Genomic DNA, 27,571 nt, shown 5'->3' with positions numbered 1-27,571 from the left:
TCTTTTGAAGCATGTCTTGGACGTCCGAGAGGCGTCTGATCCCTAGACCCCCCTCATCCGTCGGCCGACACACTTTCTCCCAAGAAACCCAATGATGACGCCTCTCTCCCTCAAGGTGGCCAGACCATAAGAAGCGCACGCATAGGCGTTCCACAGAGCGGAGAACCGTAATAGACAGGGAATGTACCGCCAAGGTATGTAGTGGGATACTCATTAGGACATGCCGGATGAGTTGGATGCGCTTCTCCGGGATAGGAAACGGTTTCCATCCTCCAATTTTTCTCAGTTTGCCTAGCACGGCATCAAAGTAATGATGTCGAGTAGGGCCGAGAAAGATAGGGCATCTAAGGTAGTCAAACGGAAGCTGTCCTCGTGAGTATTGTGTGAAATGCCGGATGATCTCCGAGCGCCTCATAGTGGTGGAGGGGCCCATAATGAAGCTGCTCTTTGAAGCATTAACGAGCTGGCCGGATGATTGCTCGTACACTGTAAGGACACTCATAAATTCCTTAATGGACTTTTTAGATCCATTAAGAAATAAGATGGCATCATCAGCAAATAAGGAGTGCGAAAGAATCGGGCAGCCCCTCTTCGTGAAGTACGGTTGGATGAGGCCTTGATTGATCGCCCGTGTGAGCGATCGGCTAAAGGCCTCCTCCATCAATATAAAGAGGGTAGGTGAAATGGGGTCACCCTGCCGGAGTCCCGGCGTAGCCGTGAAAAAGCTAGTAGAATTTCCATCCATTAAGAGGGAGAAGTGATTCTCCCTAATGCAAGCATCAACAAGTGCGATGAATGCATCCGTGAACTGGCTACCGTAACACTTCGAGGAGGAATTTCCACTCAACTCGATCAAAGGCCTTCTCCATATCAAGCTTGATGATGACATTGGAGCCCTGAATACGAGTGTCTATCGACTGGGCTAGCTCGTGTACTAGTGTGATGCTGTCATGGATCTGTCGACCCTTCACAAAGCCACATTGTTCTGGCGAGATAAGTCTATCAAGGAAACATCCAAGTCGGTTTGTAATGATCTTTGATGCGACTTTATAGCACACATTACAAAGACTGATCGGACGAAAGTCACGATCTCGCTCTTTCCTTTCTTCGGTGCTACCTTTTTCTTTACAAGGGATGGGGTTGGGGTGGAAGGAAGTTGGGGTATCCACTTTTGGAATGAGCGCCAAAAAAGTGGATTTCCAACTCCTTGCAAAGACGTTTCGTTGGAACGCCTCCTTGATAGCTAGTACCAAGTCAGTGCCGACAACATCCCAGCATGCTATATAGAATTCGGCCGTGAATCCATCCGGTCCTGGGGCTTTGTTACGGCCCAAGGAAAAGACTATCACTTTGATCTCCGGTCGCGTCGGGGGGGCTAGCAAAAGTGCATTCTCTTGGTCTGTCATCAAGGAGGGATGGAGGAGAGAATGGCCTCGCTCATAACAATGGGCTGCGAGGAGAGGAGGGAGTGATAATACTCCACCCCTACGCCTGCTAGCTGATCAAGGTCCTGGTCATGCGTCTCGAGTAGGGTCGTATAGTTCGATCGTGCTTTGTGGCGGATCGAAGCGTTAAAGAAACGCGTGTTCCTATCGCCCTCTCGCAGCCATTGGATACGTGATTTCTGGAGATAAAAAATCTCCTGACGTCGCGTGGCATCCTCCAGCTGCTCTCTGAGACGGAGTTGATAGTCTCCCATGTCATCTGTCCAGCACTCCTGTATGTGTCGGTCGACATCGACCAGTTTCTTTTTAAGTTCCTCAACGGGTGAGTGGACGTCTCCAAAGACATGACGGTTCCACCATTTGAGGTGGAGCTTGAGGTTCCTAAGCCGATAACTAAAGTTCTGCATAGGAGATGTAGAGATCGATCCGTGCCAGTGACTACGTGCGTAGCTCTGGAAATCACTATGTTCCAACCACATAGTCTGGAATCGAAATGGTGGTCTACGGACTCGATGACTCGAGTCTAGAAGAAGGAGGATTGGTGTATGGTCTGAATAAAGTCTCGTGAGGATCTCCACCGTGAGGTTTCAATGCATCAATGCGGTACTATGAGTAAAACAGCGGTCAAGCCGTTCGTATATACACGCATCCGCTTGACGTTCATTGCACCACGTCCACTTCTCTCCTATGGTCGGCGGTTCCACTAAGGAAGTGTCGTGTATAAATTCATTGAAAGCATGCATAGAGCGCAGCCGTGGAGGGCAGCCCCCTTGGCGCTCACTAGCGTCCCGTATGCAGTTGAAATCTTCGGCTATAAGCCAAGGTAGATCAACTAGATGCGAGTGAGAGTGGATATGGTGAGCGAGTTCCTCCCAGAGGGCCTCCTGCTCGGTGTGTCTATGCAGAGCATACACAATGGTAAATAGGTAGGGCTTTGGGGGATGCAACACATCAAAGGTGACATACTGTGTCCCTTCAGCCAAGAATGCAATCGAATAGCCTTGCTTCCAGAAAAGCCAAAGCTTATTCGATGGATGGCAATAGACATGATCCATCCCGAGCTTCCTCGCGATGAATTGGGACTGGTCCGATGTAATCATCGGCTCGAGCAGCCCCACTATGCCTAAGCTGTGCCGATGAATAAGAGAGAGTAAGTGAGTTTGGGTGAGAGGGTTACCAATCCCTCTACCATTCCAAACGAGGCTGGGTATCATAAGTCTATCGGCTCGCGTGACGCACCCGAGAGTGGGTGTTGTACGTACGACATGAAGGAGATGATGCATCCGAGCGATGTGCCGGGTAGGGAGGTGATGTGATACGACGACGGCCGGGATCGATCGGCGCGTTTCACGTCACAGGGTTATGATGCGAATGTATGGGATGTAAGCCGAATGATGAGAAAATACGAATGAGCAGATAAGGACTTGACGGATAGCGACGTCGGCCGTACCGATCAATGAGAGACGAGTGAACCTAAGATCGATTTCCCAATGACCCGTTGGACCTACTAGACGTCTACTAAGTGAGGGGCATCTAACAGCCCTGGAGCGTTCGGCGTCCAAGTCGGATGACAGTCCGTCTACCACAAGAATCCCTATGCTCGACAAGGTGGCTAGTCCTATCCGATGATGTTCGAGAATATCACGGTAGCGGACGCGATGAGTGTCGTTGGCGAGGACAAAACCGGGTGCGGACGGTGCGGTCGTAACTACCAGCAGAGAGCTGAGTCCACGGGTGGCGTGCAACAAAAGTCAGAGCAGAGGGCGCACAAGGCGCGCGCTTGGCTGGCGCACAACGTAGTCGTGTGGGCGGGCAAGACAGCGAACCAAGTATCGTGGGAATAGTCGTGGGGGTGGGGCAGAAAACCAAGTAATCGGTTATGGCGTAGAGGGTGGGAATCAAGAAATCAAGAAAGATGAGGGCGAAGGGGAGAACGAAGGGGAATCAAGGAGATATGGTGAGATCAAGAAATCAAGAAATCATGAAATCAAGAATTCAAGAAATCAAGAAATCAAGAAATCAAGGGGAAAGAAAGTGGGCGATCAAGAAAGACAAGAGGATGCGGTTGGGGATCAAGAAACGATGGGGAAAGGAGGGTGGGCGATCAAGAAAGGCAAGACGAGGCGGTTGGGAATCAAGAAACGATGGGAGAAAGGAGGGTAGGCGATCAAGAAAGGCAAGACGAGGCGGTTGGGAATCAAGAAACGATGGGGAAAGGGGGGGGCGATCAAGAAAGGCAAGACGAGGCGGTTGGAAATCAAGAAACGATGGGGAAAGGAGGGTGGGCAATCAAGAAAGGCAAGACGAGGCGGCTGGGAATCAAGAAACGATGGGGAAAGGGGGGGGCGATCAAGAAAGGCAAGACGAGGCGGTTGGGAATCAAGAAACGATGGGGAAAGGAGGGTGGGCGATCAAGAAAGGCAAGACGAGGCGGTTGGGAATCAAGAAACGATGGGGAAAGGGGGGTGGGCGATCAAGAAATGGTGGAAGGGTGGAAAAAGGTACCAAGAAATGGCTTTCTTGAACTGTAACAACCAAGAACCCTCCAAGAAAGAGGAGTTCTTGACGGATCTGGGGTGTGCTCCCTCGACGGAGCAGATTTCCCCGGTTGATGGCGTGTCGGCGACGCTTCTTGAATCTCCCAAGACCCCGGAGTAATCTCGACAAGGCCTCTTTCGATTCTTGATGGCGGCGGCTTCTTGAAACTCTTTCCTCGCACCGGAGTGATCTCGACGGCGCGCTTTAACACGTCTCCCTCGGAGTGATCTCGACGGGAGAGACGTGGGCTCTACCCACGGAGTGATCTCGACGTGGGGTGGGGCTAGCCAAACCCCCTACACTACTCTCTACGATAGGGGAGACGATTGTGAATAAACTTTTCAACAATAACTCCCAGGTGTTCCTTGGGCATGCCATCCCTTATATAGTGAGGATGGGTGCCAAGTGAACGTGGGAGAGACGAACCATCGCGAGACGTGGTTCGGCCTCCTTACAAATTCAAAATACAAACATAAAAGTAAAATGACGAGGACGGGGCCCAACAACATTGGCCCAGTCCACGAATCCAAAAATACAAACACACATGAAAATGAGCATAAGTAAAAAGATAAAAGTTCTTACGCGGGGTACTTAAACCCCGGGTGGCGAGCGTCGGTGCGAGCTGCTCGGCGTGGCTGACGACATCCCGTCGCGTCATCCTCGAGATGGTTCTTCGTCATCGTGGCGTCGTCCTCGAGATGGTCCTCCATTAGGAGGTGAACCCGTATCCGATTCCTCCTAGTGGGATTCCCCGTCCTCCTCATCGGTGGAATCCCGACCACTAGTCTCGCTGTACTTGTCCTCCGAACTAGTGAGAGTGGCTTGACAATTTGTCAAGCTCTCCATCTGTTCTGAGGGTAAAGATGGGTGATGCGAGGGGTATGTGGGAGGAGGTGGGGATGGGTATGGAATCAAGAGGTGGGTGTGTGAGCGGGGATGGGGTGAGTGGGTGGGAGTGGGGGAGGTGGGTCATCAGGTGGTGTTGAAGGATCATGGGGGTGGATCAGGGGTAGTGAAGAGGAGCATGGGGGCGGGGAAAGGAGGGGGTGAATCGGGGTGGGAGAGAGGAGGAGGTGGAGAAGGTGATGGGGCGAGTGGAGTGGACTGAGAGGGGAGATGTAGAGTGGACGAGGGTGTGGCGTGGGGAGTGAGTGACGTGGAGAAGGGGCAAGGGACATGAAGAGGTAGGCCGAGGGGAAGAGTGGCGAGGCGAAGCGGTAGGAGAAACCTGGGAGGATATACTAGGGAGGGACGTGGAAAGGTCGGTGGTAGATCTAGGAGAAGTGGTAGGACGGGCAGGGGGAGAGGTACGTCCATCCGTCAGAAGGTCCCTAGTATGAGGCTCCTCGAGTACATCCAGAAGGGCAAAAGTGTTCGAGGTCAGTGGTGTGGAACTGACCTCTTTTCCCTTACGAGAAGGGACATCTCTGGCCCGTTGTGGGGTTTTGGGGTGCTTCGCAGCGCCCTTCTTCACCCACTAGGAAGTAGGAGCGGCAGCTTTAGCCACTTGGGGCTGAGCTGTCGTAGTAGCTCGAGGGGGGGGAGGAGATACTATGGAGGGATGCGCCGATGTCACTACAGGGTGTGGGGCTAATGGTGGTCTCCCGTAAGAACGTCGCCCTTGGTTGGTAGGGCTAGTGGCGACAATGTAGTTGTTATAATCCATAGGTGGGAGGTATTCCTCCTCTGTGGCCGAAGGAGCCTGCGTCGCCTTTTGGCGGCATGTCTGAAGAGTATGGCCTAATACGCTGCAGTGCATACAAAATCGCGGGAGGTTTTCGTAGACAATAGGTTGACTGATCATTTCATCCCCATTACGGATGAGTATCATGCGATGTATGGGGGAGAGTAAGTCGATCTCAACGCATACTCTCGCATAGCCCGGACGACTGAAGAGGTGAACGTCCTTGTCCACTCGTATAAAAGTGCCTACCGCACTAGCGAGAGACTCCAAGGCAGAGGGTGTGAATAAGTGAGGACGTAGGCCAGGAAATCTGATCCATTCTGGGACTGAGTGGGGGAAATGTTCACATGAGTGCCCTGTCTGCTCTGCTGTCCATCTGTAGGTGTGCATCATGGAGTCATTGACTGTCCACGTAGTGCGGCTCCATGCCTTCCTAAAATCCGCCTCAAGCTGGAACCGAATAAAGACGCTCTTGTGGTTCCGTGCTCCAATGACCACCTGTCCCTGAAAGTGCCCTGGTGCTAAATAGACTCGCATGATATCATATATGAGCGGGCGTTTCGCAGTGAACCGCCCGATCAATGTATAAGCGAATGGCGCGGCCATTCGCGTTACCTCCTCCTTAGAGAAGGTAACTAAGCGTACACCATCAGAGTCAATGTAGCCTCTCGGGGGGATCGTATCGTCATAAAGAGGGGGGAGGGTGGGCTTGGGAAGTGTAGTAGGTTGTGTAGTACTGGCGCCCGCCACTCTCAATGCCCACGTCATCGTTGAGGTTGTTACGACCTGCGTGTGGGGGACCCCATTAGTGGGTTTGGGGTGGTCACGAGATCCCATGTTATGTCGGTTCATTTCTTTCGAGTCACTTTTTTTGACTTGTTCAGAGTTGACCAAGTCAGTCAAAGTGACTCTAGTTGACTCCAACGGGTCAATCTGTGCAGTGTTGACCAAGTGGTCAATATGCACAAGGTTGACGCCGGGGGTAGTCTGGGAGGAGTGGGACTTGTCCTTGGGGATATTGGGCAACTCTTCTCTAGAGTTGACCAATTGGTCAACTTGGTCAACTTTGACCAGGGGGTCACCTTGGTCAATGTTGGTCAAGGGAGTCACGTGGGCACGGTTGAGCACGGGGGCAACCAAGTCCTCACGGTGCGTGCTGTCCTAGTCAGCATGGTTTACTTGGTCAATATTGACCGAGTCAGCTCGGTCAATATTGACCATTTGGTCGACATTGACCGGCTGGCCAACGTTGACTGTATGCTCAACGTTGGCCTTTTGGGCTCTGTTGATCGTATGGTCGACGTTGACCGTGTGGTCAATGCTGACCGTTTGGTCAACGTTGACCGTTTGGACAACGTTAGCCGCATGGTCAACGTTGACCACTTGGTCAACGTGGACCATGTGATCCGTGTTGACTGGGAGGTTGGCATGGACCGAATTGTCGTCGGTGGACCGGTTGACTAAATCGACGTTGACCGAGTCAGCCCGGTCAGTAAGGTCAATGTTGACCGCGTCAGCTCAGTCAGGCTTGACCGAGTTGACTCGATCGGTCTGGACCGAGTCGACCTGGTCGACTCGATCCGACATGAGCAGACCGATCGGGTCGACCAGGTCGATAACGACCTGATCGTCTCTAGTCTGACTCGCCGAATCGACCGAGTCGACCAGGTCGTTCGCGACCTAGTCGACTCGGGCGGTAGGGGCGGAGTCTATCGGATCGACTCGGCCTGGGCCGCTGTGGACTTGCCGTGCTGAGTCATTCCCGTCGACCGAGTCGACTAGGATTGACTTCGTTGACGTGGCATCCTTGATGGCGCAATTGGATGGTCCCGATGACGTGGCCTCATCGAGACCATCAGCTGGTTGCGCCATCGCTTGATCGGACGGCCGTGAGGCGTGTGACTGGTAAAAAAGATGGGCATGGGTGACGTGGTATGCGCATTGATGACCGCCGCTGCCACTGTCAGAGTTGAAGAGTCAAAAATAGCGGGCGTTGGCGGTAACTCCACCGCCAACGGTCCGCATTTTTGAATTGGATGGGGGTCCACTAATGGTCCACCATCCGAACCGTCCTCGTTGCGACGCCTGTCGCCATCGACGGTTCGGATTTGTGGGCAAAATACCTCCGCCGTAATAATGACGGGGTGCGGCGTTAATTCCATTTTGTTTTGGGTTTTTTTGTAATTTTTGTTTTTTTGTTTTCGATTTTTTCGTTGCGTTAGATCCATCCAGGCTGTCGCCTCCGACGGCCTGGATGGAGCCACGGCGGGTGTCTCCCAAAGTGCCCATATCTGACGTGTTAAACATGTCAGATATGAGGCTGAGGTGGTCCCGCTGGTTGCCTGGCGTGCTTGACACGTTGGGCGGCCAGCGAGGAGGCACCGCTGAGTCAGCGGCCTGCATGGGATTGCGGGCCGCGTTCCTTCTTTTGTTGTTTTTTTTTCGGCGAAGGCATGTTAAAACGTTTAATTTACATGCTAAAAAGGCAAGTAAATGATGAACTAAGTGTACCTTGGTGTTCTTTTCCCCAAGACGATCAATCCAAGCTCAGATTTTGCATGATTTCACGTTATATAGCTTCCAAATTTTGAAAAATAAATTTTGGGAAAGAAGACTCACCTTCGAACTTGATATCTCTGTAGAATGAGCTACACTGGTCCATTTGAGGCGCTTTTTGATTCGATTCTGATAGATTCGGGCCTTAAAAATCCAATGGCACCAATTTCAGCTCAATTCAATGTTGGACGCAAAAGTTATGGGCAAATCGCCGATCTCGGATTTGTTCCAAAGACACTTAAACTTAACTATTCAACTTTTCAATACAATACATTCTCAACTATTCCAGAGTTTTCTCAACTATTCAATACATTCTATTAATTAGGATTATCTCAAAGTCATCGCACTATTGTGTTGTAATACAAACCATCGAACCCGGCACATTCGTATTACATCAAACTTTCAAATCGGTGTAATAAAAAATATTAGGGGAGTAAAAGAGGTCGTACTTTTTTGTCCTGAAAAATCAGTGGATTATGGGCGAATTAGAAAAGGGAAACTAGGAATGAAGGTAGATCTCCCATATAAACGAGTGTCCTAATCTTTATCTGCTTGACCTCATCTGTTTTTAATGTTATATTTGGGCTAACATTCTTGCCAACAGAAAACAGTACTCGGTCGAAATACTGGGGGATGGATGGCTTTATTGAGAAATTACTCAGGATTTTTTATGGTCTCCATTATCCTGACGATGGTAATTCCACGGCTCATCATCAACATGCGACCTTTTTTACTTTGAATAGCAAATCAGCTCATTATATTTCTAACATCTAGGTTTGAGATTTATGGTAGTAACAAGGTCTAAAGCTTGTGGAAGAATAGAAGAGGAAGTGACTCAACCAAGGCACTCATTTCCAGAATCTTCAATCACAGAGCAAATTAAAGAGACTCAAAGCATGGCAGAAGAGGGACACCAGCAAGATAGAAGGAGAATGATGTTAGACAGATCTACTCCATCAAGGAGCATAAGGCAAACTAATATAAATATAAATGTGGAAGAAGGAGTCATGTTCAGGTATAACAGTGCTTTAATAAATTCTTTACCTGAATTCAATGGTCATACTTCACAGAATCCTTTAGAATCTTTAGATGACTTCCATATCAGATGTTCTTCTCAAAATATACCAGGGCTATCTACTGATTCTTTAAAAATGAAATATTTTCCATTAACTTTAAAAGATAAAGCTTTTGCATGGTATCAAAATTTAGGCATTACATTTAGATCTTGGGAACAAATGCAAAATAAGTTTTTACAAAAATTTTATCCTCTTTCCAAAACAAATTTTTACAGAAGAGAATTTTATAATTTTCATTATCATGAGAATGAGGCATTTAGTGAGGCATGGGAAAGATTTAATGATTTAATTAGAAAATGTTCTCATCATGGTATTGAAAATTGTCAATTAGCTCAAATATTTTATGAATAACTGTCAGATTTTATGAAAAACAAAGTAAATCTAGCTACTGGAGGAACTTTTTATACTGCTTATGAAGATGAAGTTTTTGATATGCTAGAGAGAGTAGCAGAAACTGACTTGCACGAAATAGGAGCAAACCACAATGGAAGGAACTCACAGCCAAAGAGAGGAGGTGCTTTGCAGGTCAACATCAAAGAATCAGAATTACATGTAGGAATCAAAGAGACCAACCGGAAATTAGAAGAGCTAACCTCAACTTTGAAAAATGCTTTTCTAAATAATAATACTCCTATTGTTAAAGCTAAAATCTGCTCTCTCTGTTTCAGCAAAGATCATGAGGATGGAGCTTGTCAGCCCATAGAGGAAGAGATTAATGCATTCAATCAACAACAACCTTCTTGGGCTGGACAGAAGAGAAACAACTATAATGCAGAAAACTTCAACCAAGGAAATAAACCGCAATTTCAACCAAAACTTTAGTTTCAGAATCGACCTCAACAACCCTATCAGGTTCAATCACAACCCCTTCAGGATTTTTCTTCACTAACTCCTGATTTCAGATATGATAGAAAAACAGAATCAAAAGCTTAGAGCAGAGATGGAAATGCGGATGCAAATGATGATAGACTTTCAAACAAAGCAAATGCTAGAATCTCAAGAGCAAACCAGAAAATTGCTAGAAAGCTTCAGAATGGGATCACTTGAACATGGAGGTAAGGGAGTTGACTATAACTCCCAAGAAGGTTGATTTCGAACTCAACCTAGTATAAATCTTTGTAATTTATTCCATATAGAAAAGTCATTTCATGAAGAAGAAAATCATGAGGATCTTGAAATTTTGGCAATTTCAAGACTGAGAAAGGGAAAAGAACTTCCAGATCCTCATGTGTCTTTAAAAAATTATAGAAATGAAAATGAGTATGAGGATGAGGAAAAGGAGCTTTCTCATAAGAAAGAGCCTTTACCTTCAACACATGCTCAAAACATTCCTTATTCCTCTGCTCTAAACATAAAGAAGCCTGTTTGTGAGTATGAAACTAGGCTTTTAGAAAATTTTAAGCAAGCCACCATGTCAGTAACTGTAGAAGATATGATTAAGTGTGCCCCCTCATTAAAAAAATATCTTAAGGATTCATGTACTAGTGGAAAGCCTAGAAAGGTAGTGAGATTATCAGAGAATGCTTCCAGTATTTTGAATTCTATTCCTATAAAAATGAGAGATCCAGGAGCTCCATTCATTACTTGTGAGATTGGAGGAAATATATTTTCTAGAGTTTTATTAGATACTGGAGAAAGCATTAGTATTATCCCTACATCATTATATGAAGAATATGGATTTGAAGAATTAGAAGAAATTAGTATGGATCTATTACTAGCTGATGGAACAGTTAGACAACCAGAGGGAAAATTGATGGATGTCATGATTAATGTGGAGAATTATGAAATTCCTGTAGATTTCATTGTTACAGATGTGAAAGTTAAAGGAGATATCAGTTTAGCTCCCATCATTTTAAGAAGGCCCTTTCTAGTGACAGCTAGGACAATTATGGATTGGAATAAGGGGACTATTGAATTTAAGATAGCGAATGAAAGAGTTAATATTGATATTTCTAAAATGATAAAATGCCCATTGGGAAGCAATGAGGAATTAAAATTTTGTGAAGAATAAAATGAACATATTGAGGCAATGGAGTACCAATTGAGTATAGAAGAATTGGATTCAAAAGAAGTGGATAAAACCACTTCAATAGAAATTCCCTTAGAATTAAAACCTTTACCATCTTCTCTTAAATATGCTTATTTAGATTCCATGAAGACTTTGCCTGTGATTATATCTGCATCTCTTACCCAAACTCAAGAAAAGGATCTACTTAGGGTTCTTAGAGATCATAGGAAAGCATTAGGATGGACGTTTGATGATATAAGAGGGATTCCACCTTCCATCTGTGAGCATCGAATATTTTTGGAAGAAGAATCTAGACCATGTAGAGAGCATCAAAGAAGGCTAAATCCTTACATGAGAGAAGTCCTTGAGAAAGAAATTTTGAAATGGTTAAAAGTAGGGATTATTTATGCTATATCTGATAGTAAATGGGTAAGTCCAATTCATATGGTACCAAAGAAATCTGGAATAGTTGTAGAGGTAAATGAGAAAGGAGAAGAGGTTCAAAAACGATTACCCACTGGATGGAGAGCATGCATAGATTATAGGAAACTCAATAAAGCTACTAAGAAATATCATTATCCATTACCCTTTATTGATCAAATTTTAGAAAAATTATCTGGGCAAAATTTTTTCTGTTTTCTTGATGGATATTCAGGATACAATCAAGTTAATATTCATCCTGAAGATCAGGAGAAAACAAAATTTACTAGTCTTGTAGGAACATATGCTTTTAGGCGTATGCCTTTTGGTTTGTGTAATGCTCCAACAACATTCCAAAGGTGCATGAATGCTTTATTTTCATACTTAGTAGGAGAATGTTTAAAAATATTCATGGATGACTTTTCTGTCTTTGGGAGTACATTTGAAAATTATTTATTAAATCTCATTAACGTATTGAAAAGGTGTATTGAAGCTAACCTTGTACTAAGTTGGGAAAAATCTCATTTTATGGTGCAGGAGGGAGTAGTGCTGGGGCACTTGGTAAGCCATCGTGGACTGGAAGTGGACAACGCAAAAATAGAGATCATCCAGGGCCTGCCCCTCCAACCAATCTAAAAACCCTTAGGGGTTTCCTCGGCCATGCAGGTTTCTACAGAATGTTCATTTTAGATTTTGCAAAAATTTTAAAACCACTTACAAACCTCCTGTCATCTAAAAATAATGATTTGAATTAAATACTGAGGCAAAATCTGCTTTTGATAATTTAAAGGAAGCACTCATACAAGCACCCAGCTTGCAAGGTCCTGACTGGACCTTGCCATTTGATTTGATGTGTGATGCTTCAGATTATGCTGTAGGAGCAGTTTTAGGCCAGAGAAAAAATAAGAAACCTGTGGCCATTTATTATGCTAGTAGAACCTTGATGGATGCACAACTTAACTATGCAACTACTGAAAAGGAATTACTAGGAATTATATTTTCTTTAGAAAAGTTCAGATCTTATCTTTTAGGAAGTAAAATTACTGTATTTTCTGATCATGCAGCAATTAAATATTTGTTATCAAAGAAAGAAGCTAAACCACGATTGATTAGATGGGTCCTATTGCTCCAGGAATTTGATTCAGAAATCAATGATAAAAAAGGGTGTGAAAATGTAGTTGCTGATCATCTGTCTAGGATAAGTGGTACCCAACCAACTTTAATAGATGATTATTTTCCTGATGAACATGTTCTAACGGCACAAGGAACAAAACTGCCTTGGTTTGCACATATGGTGAATTTTATTGTTTCAGGAAAAATATCTACAGGATGGACATCATACGAAAGAAAGAAACTTATCAAATACAGCAGATTCTATTTATGGGAGGAGCTGGAGTTATTTCAGCAAGGAATCGATCAAATCTTAAGAAGGTGTGTACCAGAAACAGAGCAGAAAAGTATTTTGGAATTTTGTCATGCAAAACCAGGAGGAGGAAACTACTCTGCTAAGGTAACATTTCATAAAGTTTTAGAATAAGGATTTTTCTGGCCTTCTTTTTTTCAAGATTCTCAAAAATTTTAGACCACATGCTTAGTATGTCAAGCCTCGATTAATATTAATAAGAGAGACCATATGCCTTTAAAGCCTATTCTAGAAGTAGAGATCTTTGATTTATGGGGAATAGATTTTATGGGGCCATTCCCAAACTCTTATGGTTATGAGTATATTTTGATGGCAGTTGATTATGTGTCAAAATGGGTAAAAGCTATACCTACTAAGACCAATGATAGTAAAGTAGTGGTGTATTTTGTGGAACAGAATATCGTTTATAGATATGGGCGTCCTAGAGCTATAATTAGTAATGGAGGTTCTCATTTTACAAATTATAATTTCAGAAACCTTTTGAAGAAGTTTGGAGTACATCATCGAGTCACAACTCCTTATCACCCTCATGCTAATGGCCAGGTAGAGTTGAGTAATAGAGAGGTAAGAAAATACTTAGAAAAATAATATGTCCTATTGGGAAAGATTGGTCAAAGAAAGTAGAAGAGGCATTATGGGCTTATAGGACAGCTTATAAAACTCCTTTATGAATGTCTCCCTTTCGAATGATTTATGGAAAAGCTTGCCATCTACCTTTAGAATTAGAACATAAAGCTTTGTGGGCAATTAGGAGGCTTAATGTTTCTTTGGATAAAGCAGGAAAGCATAGAATACTTCAATTACATGAGCTGGAAGAAATTAGGAATGAAGCATATGAGAATTCTAAAATATATAAAGCCAAAATGAAAGCATTTCACGATAAAAATCTTAGGAGAAGGATATTTGTTGAAAATCAGAAAGTTTGGCTTTATAATTCAAGGTTGAAATTATTTCCTAGAAAATTAAAGACTAGGTGGGATGGACCTTTTATTTTCAAGGAAGTCTTTGAGAATGGAGCAGTTGTAATTATAGATCCCCAATCTCAAAAATGTTTCACAGTAAATGGACAAAGAATTAAGCCCTATTTCCAAAATGAGGATTTACATGGATCCATCAATATACCTCTAGATAAGTCTCCAAATAATGCTAGCATGGTTTAGTTTTTACTGTTTTCTTTCCTTTTTGTTTTGTTTTCGTTCGTTAAGTTTGCAGGTTTAATTATCCAAAGCATCAACTGAATAACGGATCAGACAACATCTTCACCAACTTGACTCAATCCACTATCTCCACAAACTTCACATCCTCGGTTAGTTTTTTCTCTCTCTGATTGTCTCAATTATATTAATCAAAAAGCATGTAGGAACACGCCGTGTTTTAAAGAGGGGGGGTATCATAAAATTATTTCTCTGAAGAAGGATGATGGCTCAGTTGATATCTAAGTAATGATAGATCGAGTACTTAAAATCTTGTCAAGGATGTTTGGAGTTAAAAGATTTGACAGCCAAAGTAAACCCAAGGTGAAATAAGCCTAACTAAGTGCATGGATGTTCATACTAGTTTGATTTCACAATTCTTATCATTATATTTATCTCACCTTATCACCCACCTCAGGTTGAGTTCACACTTACATGCAGGAAAATTTTCGCTTTAGTGGAGGGAAGGGCTAGTGTTGACTCAAAGGCAGTATTAAATACTGATGTGAGTGAAGCTCCCTAAGCTATAGAGGGATACAAAACCTCTTTGGGGAAATAAGCTGTCGATCTACTAAGGACAGCATATGGGTGGTGGATAAGTTGATATGTCATCCCAAAAAGGACAAAAATGCAGAAAAATGTGCAATAAAAGAAAAGTGGAAAAGCTGTCTCCCATATGTTTGAGCCGATTGTATTATAGCCATTAGTAAGGAGAAAATACTAGCACTGCTCTCCACGCCCTGTTCAGTAATGCGCTTGGGGTGTTAATTCAACCTTATCCCATATATATGTACTTACTTTTATGTATTTCATAGATCAGAAGTGCATTTAGTTTTGGTTAAAATATATCTTTTGGGAAGTTGTCTGAAAGCTGACCATGTTCGATTGACAAAGGACTTCTCTTGATGAGCTAAAAGTAGGAGCTATCAAAAACAAGGAATAATGATTGATCATCATTTCTCTTTACTTATGTTTCATTACTATGGGACTAGTAATGATCTAAGTTGGGGGGTATTTGATGAACATAGTTTTATCATAATATATGCCATCATTTACGCATATATATTATCATGAAATGACAAGAGTTTATGTTTTATTGCTCATTATAAGTTTCTTTTGACTAACCCCACTTGATTCTATGAATCAAGTGGTTTAGATCTCATCTTGGTTTAAATGAGTACAGAAATTGATTTGGAGATAGTATACATGGGCGAAAAATGAATCAAAGAAGGGCGCTTGGACCAAGTCAAAATAGTGGTTATGGAGATCAATATGACCATTCAAAGCTCCAAGCAGTTAGAGAGAAGAAATATTATAAATACTATCTCAAAAACAATGTGTAGTTTTGTCTAGAAATTTCGTTGGGAGAGTGGAGTGTTGTTTTGTTCTCAAAGTTCTATAGACCTCCTATTGTTGATGAACAATTGAGTTGAGTGAAGGAGCAAAGCTGAGAACATTCTAAGGAGGAGGATCATTTCCAAGCCGATCAGGGGTGTGACACAAGGTAAATGTGATTTCTTAGAATTCAGTAATTGCTTAACCATTCTTTTTTAAGACAGATTTAGTTGGGTTAGAAAGTACAGGATTGTAACTTTCTAACTTATACAACCAAATATGTTCAATATTTATCATTTCACTATCATTAGGAGACAAGCAGATATAAGACTTTGTTGAAACTTCAACAAAGCATTAGATTCTTGTAGCGCAGCGCACAGCCGCACGCCACTACGCGCAGCGCACAATCGCACGCTGTGACACGTGTAGCGCCGGGTGCTGCTACGCACGCAGCGCAACTGCGCGCCGTGACACACGCAGCGCAACCGCGCGCCGTGACACGCGCAGCGCTGGGTGCAGCTACACTCGCAGTGCACAGCCGTGCGCCGCGACGCGCAGCGCACGGCCGCACGCCGCGACACACGCAGCGCCGGGCGCTGCTACGTGGCCAGTGCACAGCTGCACGCCGCAACATGCGCAGCGCCGGGCGTCGCTACGTGTGCCGTGCACAGTCGCGCACCGCTACGCGCAGCGCATGGCGCACGCCTCAGATAGAACTGGACTTAGACTAAGTCCAGATCTATCTGAGATAATAATTCAAAATTTTGAATTATTAAATCTTTTTAAGATAATTGAATCTTTATTCTTACTCTAAAAATTGAAATCTTAAATCTATTAAATCTTAAAACAACTATTGATTGAATTGAAATAGAAAATAAACTGAAATACCTGCTCCTTGTGGTTTGACCCTTACTTACCCTAGATTAGTGAGGTAATTTTATTTGTTGAATAATCTCAGATCCTCACACATTGATAAGATTAAAAAAGTCTAAAAATCATTATTTAAAACACCAAAATTTGGGATTATCATGGAGCACTTGAAGAGTGTCCCAATTCTCCTTAGGACTTTTATTGTTTTCAACATATCTCCCTTGAGACTCCAGGACAGAATTTAGAATCAAGGAGAGTGCTTGTCTGTCCTTTCTTCTATTTTCTTCAGTCCCTTCAATCACGCCCAAAAGGCCATGGGAATCGAGATGTACCTCCATCCTCATTGCCCAATGACGGTAGTTCTGGTCGTTCAGCATTAAGGTGGCCATTGGAAGACCAATCTTCACCCCTTCGTCTTGCATAGATATTGATGGAGCCTCCTCTTGCACTTTTGAAGAGTCTATCCTCTTCAGCATAGCACTCCGAGCATGAACAGCAGGATCTCAATGCTATGATACCATTTGTTGGGATAAACTCCCCCCTTGGTGCGGAGAATGTGTTGAAAAAACACTTCTACACACTCACTCAAGAACACTCAAAGAGAAGGAGGAATAGAGAAAACATAAAAGCAACACTTGAAATGATTTGGGAGAGATAATAAAACACATTACATCCTGGCCTTTATAGGCACAAACACAACTGTTCAAACTGCCCATAAACTAACTTCCTGCAGAGCACCTGTTTGTGAATGACTAAATAATGCGTTGAAGCCATACCTTCATGGTGCTCCATCGGTTGCAAAGGATGGAGGAGAACACCTCCTTCGGTAGTCTCTCATCTAGAATTTCATGTAAAAGTTCATTTTGACATCCAACTGGAATGAGCTTCAATTTAAGTTGCTGCTAGAGATACAAGAAGCCGATGTGTTACATTTCATAATATCTACACTTCTCCCCATAGAAGTTATGCAAACTTTCTTACCCTAATCACGGCGGGCTATTATGAAATAAAAATTTATATACTTTCATCAATATTTATTGTTCAGGGAGTGTAGAAAAAGAAAACCACAATTACTTAGTACGAAAGAACATGAAATACAAATAAGGGATGAACATATGAGATTCTCGACTTATTAGATGGATCATTTATTAAAGGGTAAAAACTATATAGCCAAACAGAAGGTCTACAGGGAATGCAGACCACTAAAATATAATGATGAACATAGGAAACACCAGAATAAAGCATAACCACTAATTTAGAGAGTACCACCATTTAGTTCATTTATGTAGTGTCAAAGGGATAACACCCTAATCTGTTTTATGCAATTCAAGTAATTAGCTTAGTTTAGTTTTATGCATTTAGAAAATTTCTAATAGAGTTCTTATCATATATCTAAATGTTAATTACTGTGCCAAGTAAATTCTGATTTCTGTTATATTTTGAGTTTTTGATTAATGTTCTTGATGGGATATACCTAACATTGGAATAATCTTATTCAACGGTAATATCAAGTTTAAAATTCATTTTTACTGTAGAACACTATGGGGACAGGCTAGTGATTTATTGAAAATTTTATTTGATTATTTGGGAATGTTTCCAAATAGTAAATGATTTTTTAAATACAACATAGATGTATACATATCTACATGAAAAATATGAGTTTTAAAGTAATTTTATAAAGTGTGATGGGTTTTTCTTGAATTTAAATTGCATATCATGTCCTTAAACCACACATGCACCTAGTGCAATCATAGGTATTTAACTAAAATAGTTGCATGATTATTCTCAAATAACCCATGATTTGTGTATGTTGGTTTTAGGAAATATGGAGGGGAGAGAACATGGAAGGGCATACACATATTTATTTTTCAGTGTCGTCAATTTGCGCGAGGGTATAATCTCCGAAATCGTCCACTAATTTCAAATATATTAATATTCCTAGGATACGTGGGATGACCTCGTCCGTCGCAAAGGACTCCGACGGACAGTATACATCAAAAGAAATCTTACTCCTGGGCAGTTAGCCCGTTGGCCGTGTTGCCCATACAAAACACATCCATGGGAGGTGACTTGGCAGCGCCTTAGTGGATCTCATGTTGAACCGCACAGGTACGTACAATGCACAATCCATTGTGCCTATTTTTCTGTTTGTTTCCTTTCCAGGGGGTACGTGGCGTGCCAGAACCTGCCAGTCAAACTTTCAAATGTGTAAGTCAAACAACAAGCGAGAGGTCATTAGGCTGAGTAAAAAATTAAAGTTATAAAAGAAAAATTGAACCAATGACTCGCATAGTCCAATGTGTACTTATTATAACTTTCATCACTAAAGACTGATTGAGGTTATTTTTTATGGATTTCTCATCTTAACCTTGTCATTCTATCTGCATGGCTTGTTCATTCAGTTCAAGCCTACATCGATGGATAATTTATTTTGAAACTTGGGGATAAAATTGTAATTCTTACTATTTTTAACCTGATTATAAAAGCAGAAGTTTGAGTTGTGGATGTTATTCTAGAAAGGGCTCTTTTATATTTGCCGAACATAGATAATAACCAGCCTGTATCACCCCTCTATGGTGCTTTCTATTTTAGTGTATTCAAATTTTTTGCTGTAACTTGATGATTTTTCAGTGAATTTTTATTAGTTCTCCATCATGATCTTGGTCTGAAGTGCTAAATCCATATGTTTTAGAATAATGTACAAGTCCTTACTAAGATTACAATGGGTGAGCATTAAATTGACATAAATATTCCCATTACCTTCTAAATAACTAAGCAAGTATAAAATGGTTTAATTTGTATTGAGATTAGATTAGGTTTATTCAACACCCAATTTCTCCAAAACAACCAAAATAAAATCTCTTTCTCAACCCCTTTACCTCAATCATTTGATTATTTTATTGAATTGAAGATTAGATTGGGGACATCTTCATGTTTCTTAAACCACAAGTTCAGCTCTTTAAGTCATATTATGCAATTGAACCATTGTCTAATTTTATATTAGGGGCACTGGACACCACTGTCATCAGTATTTTTTGCCTCCATCACTATTACGTATTTTGTGTTTGTGTTAACTATCAGCCTAGTAATGCACTTTTACATTGGACTTGCACGATCATTCTAACCTGTTATTTTTCATTTGAAACCCCTATCTAAGTGCTGTCATGATTCAAAAAAATCATTTTAAGCTCTAGTATGATGTCCTACTTTCGTAGTAAACAAAAAAATGTTTTATGCATCCGATGAGATATAAAACTCTTGAGTGGAACATATAAAACAAGAATTCACATATCATATTTTCATCAGATTATCAATTGAGTGCTGAGTGATCTCAGTTAAACTCTTGATTGGATTCATTTCACGAACCTATCTGTGATCAGATTTACAACGATGATCCACTCAAGAGTATACGGCTCTTGCCAATTATGCAGCTGAAAATTTATGGATACAATCCATCCTCGAAGAAATACAGATCCATCCTAACCAAAGCCCAACTTTATGGTGTGACAACATTGGCGCCACATATTTAGCAGCTAATCCTATTGTTCATGCGAGAACTAAACATGTCCAAATAGACTTCCATTTTGTTCGTGAACAGGTCGCTGCTAAGAACATCCAAGTCAAATTCATCAAAGGAGACAATCAGTTGGCAGACACGCTGATGAAACCGCTACCTCAACCTCGCTTCCACTTGCTTCGGGACAAGCTCAATGTCGGGGTTCGGTCGTTGTGCTTGAAGGGGGGTGAAGACGAACGAGGAAGAGTGACAACTGAAACTCACTGTCAGCCAATAGGGACTGAAATAAAAGATTAGCGAATAGTAAAAAGACACGTATACTATACTTGTTAGAGATTAGAAAATAGGAAAATATAAGATTAAACATAGATATGTTGAAAGATAGAAAGGGAAAACATAGATAGGATCTAACGACCCCAATTCAATCAAGACATAGCCGTTATATTCATTATAACGGCTACGATCAAAACGGATCTAATGATCTAAGCCGTTCGATCCGTAGCCGTTACAAGTACAAAAACAACTTTCTGTTTTTCTAACTTACTATCTTTAGTATCATAATACAGTATATAATACACAACCATGTTCATGATAAAGGATAACAAATATCTTAATTTCAAGGCTTACGCTTCTGTCCTCCTCCTCTCTCTTCTCTCTTTCTCTCCTCTTCTTTCTCCTCTCGCCTTCATCAAGCTACGCTCGTGCGCTTACATGGTATCAGAGCCAGGGTGCTCGACGAGCAAGATGGCTCAACATAGTCACACCACGGCAATTACTCTAATTATGCCGATTGGTGAAACCTCTATGGCAACTGTTGAACAAGTCCAAGTTGCAATTCCGCTAGGAATCATCATCAATCCCCACCTAGATTGCGAGAATTACCAAATGTGGAAGAGCTTGATGCTTCCTGTTCTACATAGGTATGATTTGATGAAATTTATAGATGGTACTCTGCCTCCTGTTTTGATTGCAGATGCCCTAGGAAGCATGGTAGAGAATTCTGATTTCAAGAAATGGTGGAGAGCGGATAAACAGGTGTTGGGCTTCGTTCACCTAACAATCTCAGAAACGGTTCGACCGTACACTAGAAAAGCAAAGTCTTCCCGAGAAGCCTGGGAAAGTCTGGAAAACATATTCGGCGGATGGAATCAAAGCAAAGTAATGGAACTACAAAGGAAATTTCAAAACATGCAAAAACTACACTCAACGTTGAATATTACATTAAATATTTCTAGTAGTAGAGTCATTTGAGCAAATGGGCCATCCTGTGAGTGATTCTTCTGTTATCTGCACATTTTTAAGAGGATTAGGGTCGACTTACTCTCAGTTCATGGTCAGTATCAACACCAATCTTTATCATCTTAAATTTGATGAAATAGTTGCTCATCTGAAATCACATGATGCTTTCCTCATCTATGAGCAAGAAGAAGAAAGGAACCAGTTTCCACCAATGGCTAACAATCTTCAGATTCAAAAGAGTCAACCAGAACACAATTATCAACAAAGATATGCAGGACAAAACAGGTTCTACAGCCAGAACAGAGGAAGAGGAAGAGGAAGAAATCAAAGATTCCAACCGAGGTGCCAGGTATGCCTTCAATTTGGTCATCGAGCAAGAGAGTGTCCATATTTTCATTACTCTGAAAGTCAACAACCACAAAATGCTCAAGCATTCATGGCCGAATGCAATGGCTGGTATCCAGCTAGCAGAGCAACGCATCATGTAACTGCTCAATAGGAGAATCTAACTCAATCCATGCCATACACCTAGAATGGTCAACTACAGATCGGTAATGGGACAGGTTTGAAAATTCTTTCAATTGGCTCATAAAAAATTACCACTTCTTATCCGATTTTGCATCTTAATGATATTCTTCACGTACCTGATATCACAAAAGATGTTTATCTGTTCATAAATTTACTAACGCCAATAATGTTTTCATTGAATTTCACGATGTCCACTGCCTTGCAAAGGACAAAGTCACATGACAAGTACTATTTAGAGGGACAGTTAAAAGTGGACTATACCATCTCGACAGTCAACATCCAGCAAAATGTGCCTTCGTGGGAGAAAAAGGGTCATCTGAGACATGGCATTCTCGCCTGGGACATCCTCAATTCCGCATTCTAAATTCAATTCTGAACAAATTTGGTCTTCCCGTTTATCCGCGTACTTCAAATGTTGTTTGTGAACCTTGCAATCTTGTTAAATCCCACAAATTACCTTTCATCTCTAAAGATCATGTTTCAACTAAATGCTTAGAAATTATTCTTATGGTGACCTTCCCTCGTTTTATTAAAATCTGGTTTCTCTTATTATGTTATTTTTATTGATGATTTCAGTAAATATACCTGGATTTATCCTCTTAAGAAAAAAAGTGATCTATCCTCTGTTTTTATTGAATTTAAGAATCGTGTAGAAAAACAACTAAATACTGTTATAAAATATTTGCAGTCTGACTAGGGTGGTGAATTTCAATCTTTAAATTCTTTCATGAGAAATAGTGGTATCGTCCATAGAGTCTCGTGTCCTCATACTCCTGAGCAGAACGGAAACGCAGAAAGAAAACACCGTCATATTATTGAAACATCGCTCACACTTTTAAAACATGCAAGCAGGCCTAAATATTCTTGGGATGAAGTTGTTGCCACTACGGTATTTCTTATTAATAGACTTGCTACTCCTGTTTTCCAAAATAAATCTCCTTATGAAAAAATATTCAAATTGTCTCCTGATTACACCTTTCTACGGACTTTTTGCTGCTTATGTTATCCGTGTCTCAGACCATATACTCGTAATAAACTTAAGGACAGGTTTGAAACTTGCATATTTCTGGGGTACAGCTCTATGAATCACGGTTACAGATGCCTATCTCTCCAATCAGGTAAACTAAATCTCCAGACATGTTGTTTTCTATGAAGATTCATTTCCATTTAAAAAGAATGAGCAACATCCCTCCAGAGGAATTTTATGTTCCTTTCCACAAAATTTCTTTCAAACTAATCTAGAGAAGCCTTCTGCGTTGGCTCCACAGGTATCTGATATTTCTTAAGATCAGACACCAGTCAACGATGTTGTGGACTTGGACAAAGTATCCTCATCATCAGATTTAGATTTATCTGTAGATCAGCGGTCAAGAGTCGACACCACTCACATAAGTACTCCTGAATTGAATAAACATTATCATGCTAGCTTAATTAAGAAACACCCGGACATTACCACGACCTTTGATTGTACTCCTGAATCAAATGTAAAACTAAAAGTCAAACATCTTTTTGATATTCATGATGTACCAGTCACTTCTCTCAAGGAATCACTCTCATGCTCTCATAAACGATATCCAATACCAACATGTTTTCATATTGCGAAACCCAGCATCTCTGAACCTACTTCGTTTAATACTGCCTCAAAGGATTCAAATTTGATGCACACAATGACTGTAGAATTTCATGCACTCATGAAGAACAAAACTTGGACACTTGTCCCTCGTCATCCCAATATTTATGTCATTGGATGCAAATGGATCTATAAGTGGAAATTCAAACCATCAGGGGATATAGAAAGGTATAAGGCTCGCTTAGTAGTAAAGGGGTATAACCAACAGGAAGGTTTTGATTTCCATGAAACCTTCAGTCCTGTTATCAAACACACGACTATCAGGCTAATGCTATCCTTAGCTGTTTGTCAAAACTGGCATATTCATCAGTTAGATGTTTCAAACGCCTTTCTCCATGGCGATTTAGATGAAACCATTTTTATGGAGCAACCCTCCAGCTTTAAACATCCAAAATCCCCTGCTTATATCTGTCGACTCAACAAGTCATTATATGGTTTAAAACAATCTCCGAGAGCTTGGTTCGCCAAACTTTCAGGAAAATTACTCTCACTTGGTTTTTCTGGTCCAAAGACAGATACTTCCTCATTTTTTAAGCTTGTGCCTCATCCCCTTTTTATTCTTATTTATGTTGATGTTATTTTAGTTATGGGTCCAAAATTTTCTGATATCAATCTTCTTTTAACTCAATTACATCTTGAATTTGCCATTAAAGGCTTGGGGCGCGCTCATTTTTTCTTAGGCATCAAATTCTTACACAGGAGTAATGGATATTTTCTCACACAATCTAAGTATATTCTGTCTATACTTGAACGAGCGAAAATGGAACACTCCAAACCTCTTCCTACTCCATGTACCATTTCGGATTCCACCACATTAGATGCTCCTATTCCTGATAGAACACTCTGCAGACAGACTTGAGGCTCTTTGCAATATTTAACTTTGACAAGACCAGATATTGCATTCGCTGTAAACATAGCATGTCATAAAATGCATTCACCAACAACTGGTGACTGGCGATTTCTAAAACACTTGCTGCGTTATTTAAAAGCGAAAATTCACCATGACCTGAATTTACACAAAAAATCAGATCAATCTTTGAACGCATTTAGTGATGCTGATTGGGCTGGCAATAAAATTGACAGATAATTAACAAGTGCCTTTCTGTTATATCTAGGAAAAAATCTTGTTTCATGGACCTCTAAGAAACAACAAATCGTCGCTCGCTCTAGTACAGAAGCAGAGTATAAGGCACTTGCCAATTGTGCAGCGGAAATTTTATGGATACAATCCATCCTCAAAGAAATACAGATCCATCCTAACCAAAGCCCATCTTAATGGTGTGACAACATTGGCGCCATATCTTTAGCAGCTAATCCTATTTTTCATGCCAGAACTAAACATGTCCAAATAGACTTCCATTTTGTTCGTGAACAGGTCGCTCCTGAGAACATCCATGTCAAATTCGTCAAAGGAGACGATCAGTTGGCAGACGCACTGACGAAACCGCTACCTCAACCTCGCTTCCACTTGCTTCAGGACAAGCTCAACGTCGGGGTTTGGCCGTTGTGCTTGAAGTGGGGTGAAGACGAACGAGGAAAAGTGACAACTGAAACTCGCTGTCAGCCAATAGGGACTGAAATAAAAGATTAGAAAATTGTATGTACTATACTTGTTAGAGATTAGAAAATAGGAAAATATAAGATTAAACATAGATATGTTGAAAGATAGAAAGGGCAAACATAGATAGGATCTAACGACCCCAACTCAATCAAGACATAACCGTTATATTCATTATAACGGCTACGATTAGAACAGATCTAAGGATCTAAGCCGTTCGATCCGTAGCCGTTACAAACACATAAACAACTTTCTGTTTTTCTAACTTACTATCTTTAGTATCATAATACAGTATATAATACGCATCAATGTTCTTGATAAAGGATAACAAATATCTTAATTCCAAGGCTTACGCTTGTGTCCTCCTCCACTCTCTTTTCTCTCTCTCTCCTATCCTTTCTCCTCTCTCCTTCTTCAAGCTACGCGCGTGCGCTTACAACATAGACGTTGCCTCTTTTAATGCAAGACACCGCATTCTGGTTAGAAATAAGAGGAAGTGGTCCGTAACGAGAAGAAAGCCATTGGAGTCATTCCCCAGTGTCTAATGAAAAAGTCCCTTTTCCCCTGGCATTAACAATGCGACTCTTGTCACTTATACGACGATTTTGCTTTCTCATTTCCGTGCTATTCTCCTTTAATCCTTTTGCTTGGAGGACCTGCCACGTACTTGGAGTTGGAGAAGATTTATAGAGCATGAGATCGTGACTGGTAATGGTGGTATGCGGTAATTGAAAGAGTATAATTCAAACTAGTTTGGTTTCGAAAGTAAAGAGAACTTTTGCCTTCACTAACCTAAACGAAAGAAAATTGTAGAACAACTCTCATTTCGCTTTAGCAGTTCCGTTTTCTCTCTATTTAAGCAATTTAGCCCAACAACTTGTCTTCGTTCTGCAGTTGCCATCTATTGCTTTGTCATTTGTTATTCGCATTAAGTTCTTAACATACCACCAGTTTCCTTCTCCGTCTCCCGTGTAAGGCTGCCACTAAGGTGCAAGTATTCGTGCAGCTGAAGCACATAACCAAATATTCCATACTGAAAATTGTCTGCCCCTGGCTTAGAACTCAGGACTTACAACCACTTCATCCTTCTTCGTTAGTTTCCTTAAATATATTTATATCTGAAGTCAACACCACGTTTTAACCGTCCATGTAGATCGGCTTGAACCCCAGCGATTATTAGCTAGTTGTTATAAGCTACATAAACACACGAAAAAGAGGCTCCACTGTTATACATACCTATAACATATGCAGCTAGATACGATGTTTGACAACGGTAGACTACCCAAGAAGGTGTCTGCGGTTGTCTTCTTATTCTTTCTCACCTACAAGGCAAAGTTTTATTCTTTATTAGCTGGCCCTGGTTGAGAGCAAGCGGCTACGCTGCTCTCTTCAGGAGCAACTTAGGGGCAGCACGTGAAGCAGTAGCCGAGGAAACTAAAGCAGCAGCGGGTGCAGCAGGCCGGGAGGTTAAAACTGATCGCCGAAAAGAAGCAGCAGCCATTACATGTGCCGTTGGTGCTTAGGTTGCAGCACGTGTAGCAACATCTTCCGGTGCTTGTACCGCGATTAAATTCTACCAGAGGTCGAACTGCATTGACAGAAAAAAAAATGGAGTAAGTTCAAACATCATAGTTTACAGAGATAGCTACGTTTCGCATAATACAGACAGGATCTACACAAATGATTTTGATGTTTATTTACATCTTACTGTGGTCAGGAAAATTATTCCAGCGCAAAGAAACATGTAACAGGTTAATGCGTAGATATGGTCGGGGAGACTTATACCCATTGATAAGACTAGTGGAACAACATTTAACCATGATAAATATAATTGGTCACCGGATGCGTTCAGCCTTTATAGATCGGTGCAAGAATATGAATGGTGGATTAAGATGCGCGTAAGTAACGATAGAGATAAATACAAACACACTTCAAGTTACCTCTAAGAACTGTCTAGAGAGAGACAGCTATTTCTTAGGAATGAACCATACTAAATATCAAAAAAATTTGTGGTTACGTGCATACAGGCTCAGGCATAGGGGTGGAGTTAGAGTCGTTGAAAAGATGCTAGGGACATAACGAATATAAAATTTCTTAAGAGTTACGAAAGAGTCAGGGAGGAAAATCGACAAAGTAGTAGGATATTGCTAACCAAAGAGTGTCTTTTCATCCTCCAGAGCAACCGCAGCCGGTGGATTCAGCGTAAACGCAGTAAGTAGAACTAAAAGAAAGACATGTGGACAACACGCCATCCCCTTGTTTGCTGTTCTTTGTAAACAAACGCCGGCGTTTGAGCTGTTGAGAAATCGTACTTATATAGGTTGATTCGCCTAAAAAATTTATTGTTTTGGTTGCGTTGTGTATATCAACAAAGAAATACGAGTAGAAGATTGAACAAGAATATGACGTAGTTTTGAAAAACTTATTTATCATCCCCTATGTCTACAGTTGACATTTGCTACGCCGTTTAGAAAGAGTATTAGTCTTCAACATCCCGAAGTCTAGAACATTCTATTAGGACGCATCTTAATGTCAGAAATATAAGATTTAT

The 27,571-nt window shown here is 41.6% G+C and overlaps 1 non-coding gene across 1 annotated transcript; it reads right to left on the bottom strand.

Annotated features, from left to right (window-relative positions):
* Positions 1-9,510: 9,510 nt before the first annotated feature.
* Positions 9,511-9,611, bottom strand: LOC144708107 (small nucleolar RNA R71). Its single transcript, XR_013582653.1, has one exon. It is a non-coding gene; the product is annotated as a small nucleolar RNA R71 (small nucleolar RNA).
* Between the last annotated feature and the right edge of the window lie 17,960 nt (positions 9,612-27,571).

Source organism: Wolffia australiana, chromosome 9, assembly GCF_029677425.1.
Source record: "Wolffia australiana isolate 7733 chromosome 9, ASM2967742v1".
NCBI lineage: Eukaryota > Viridiplantae > Streptophyta > Magnoliopsida > Alismatales > Araceae > Wolffia > Wolffia australiana.
Note: the sequence above shows the minus strand (reverse complement) of the source record. Positions and strands in the feature narration are given on the sequence as shown.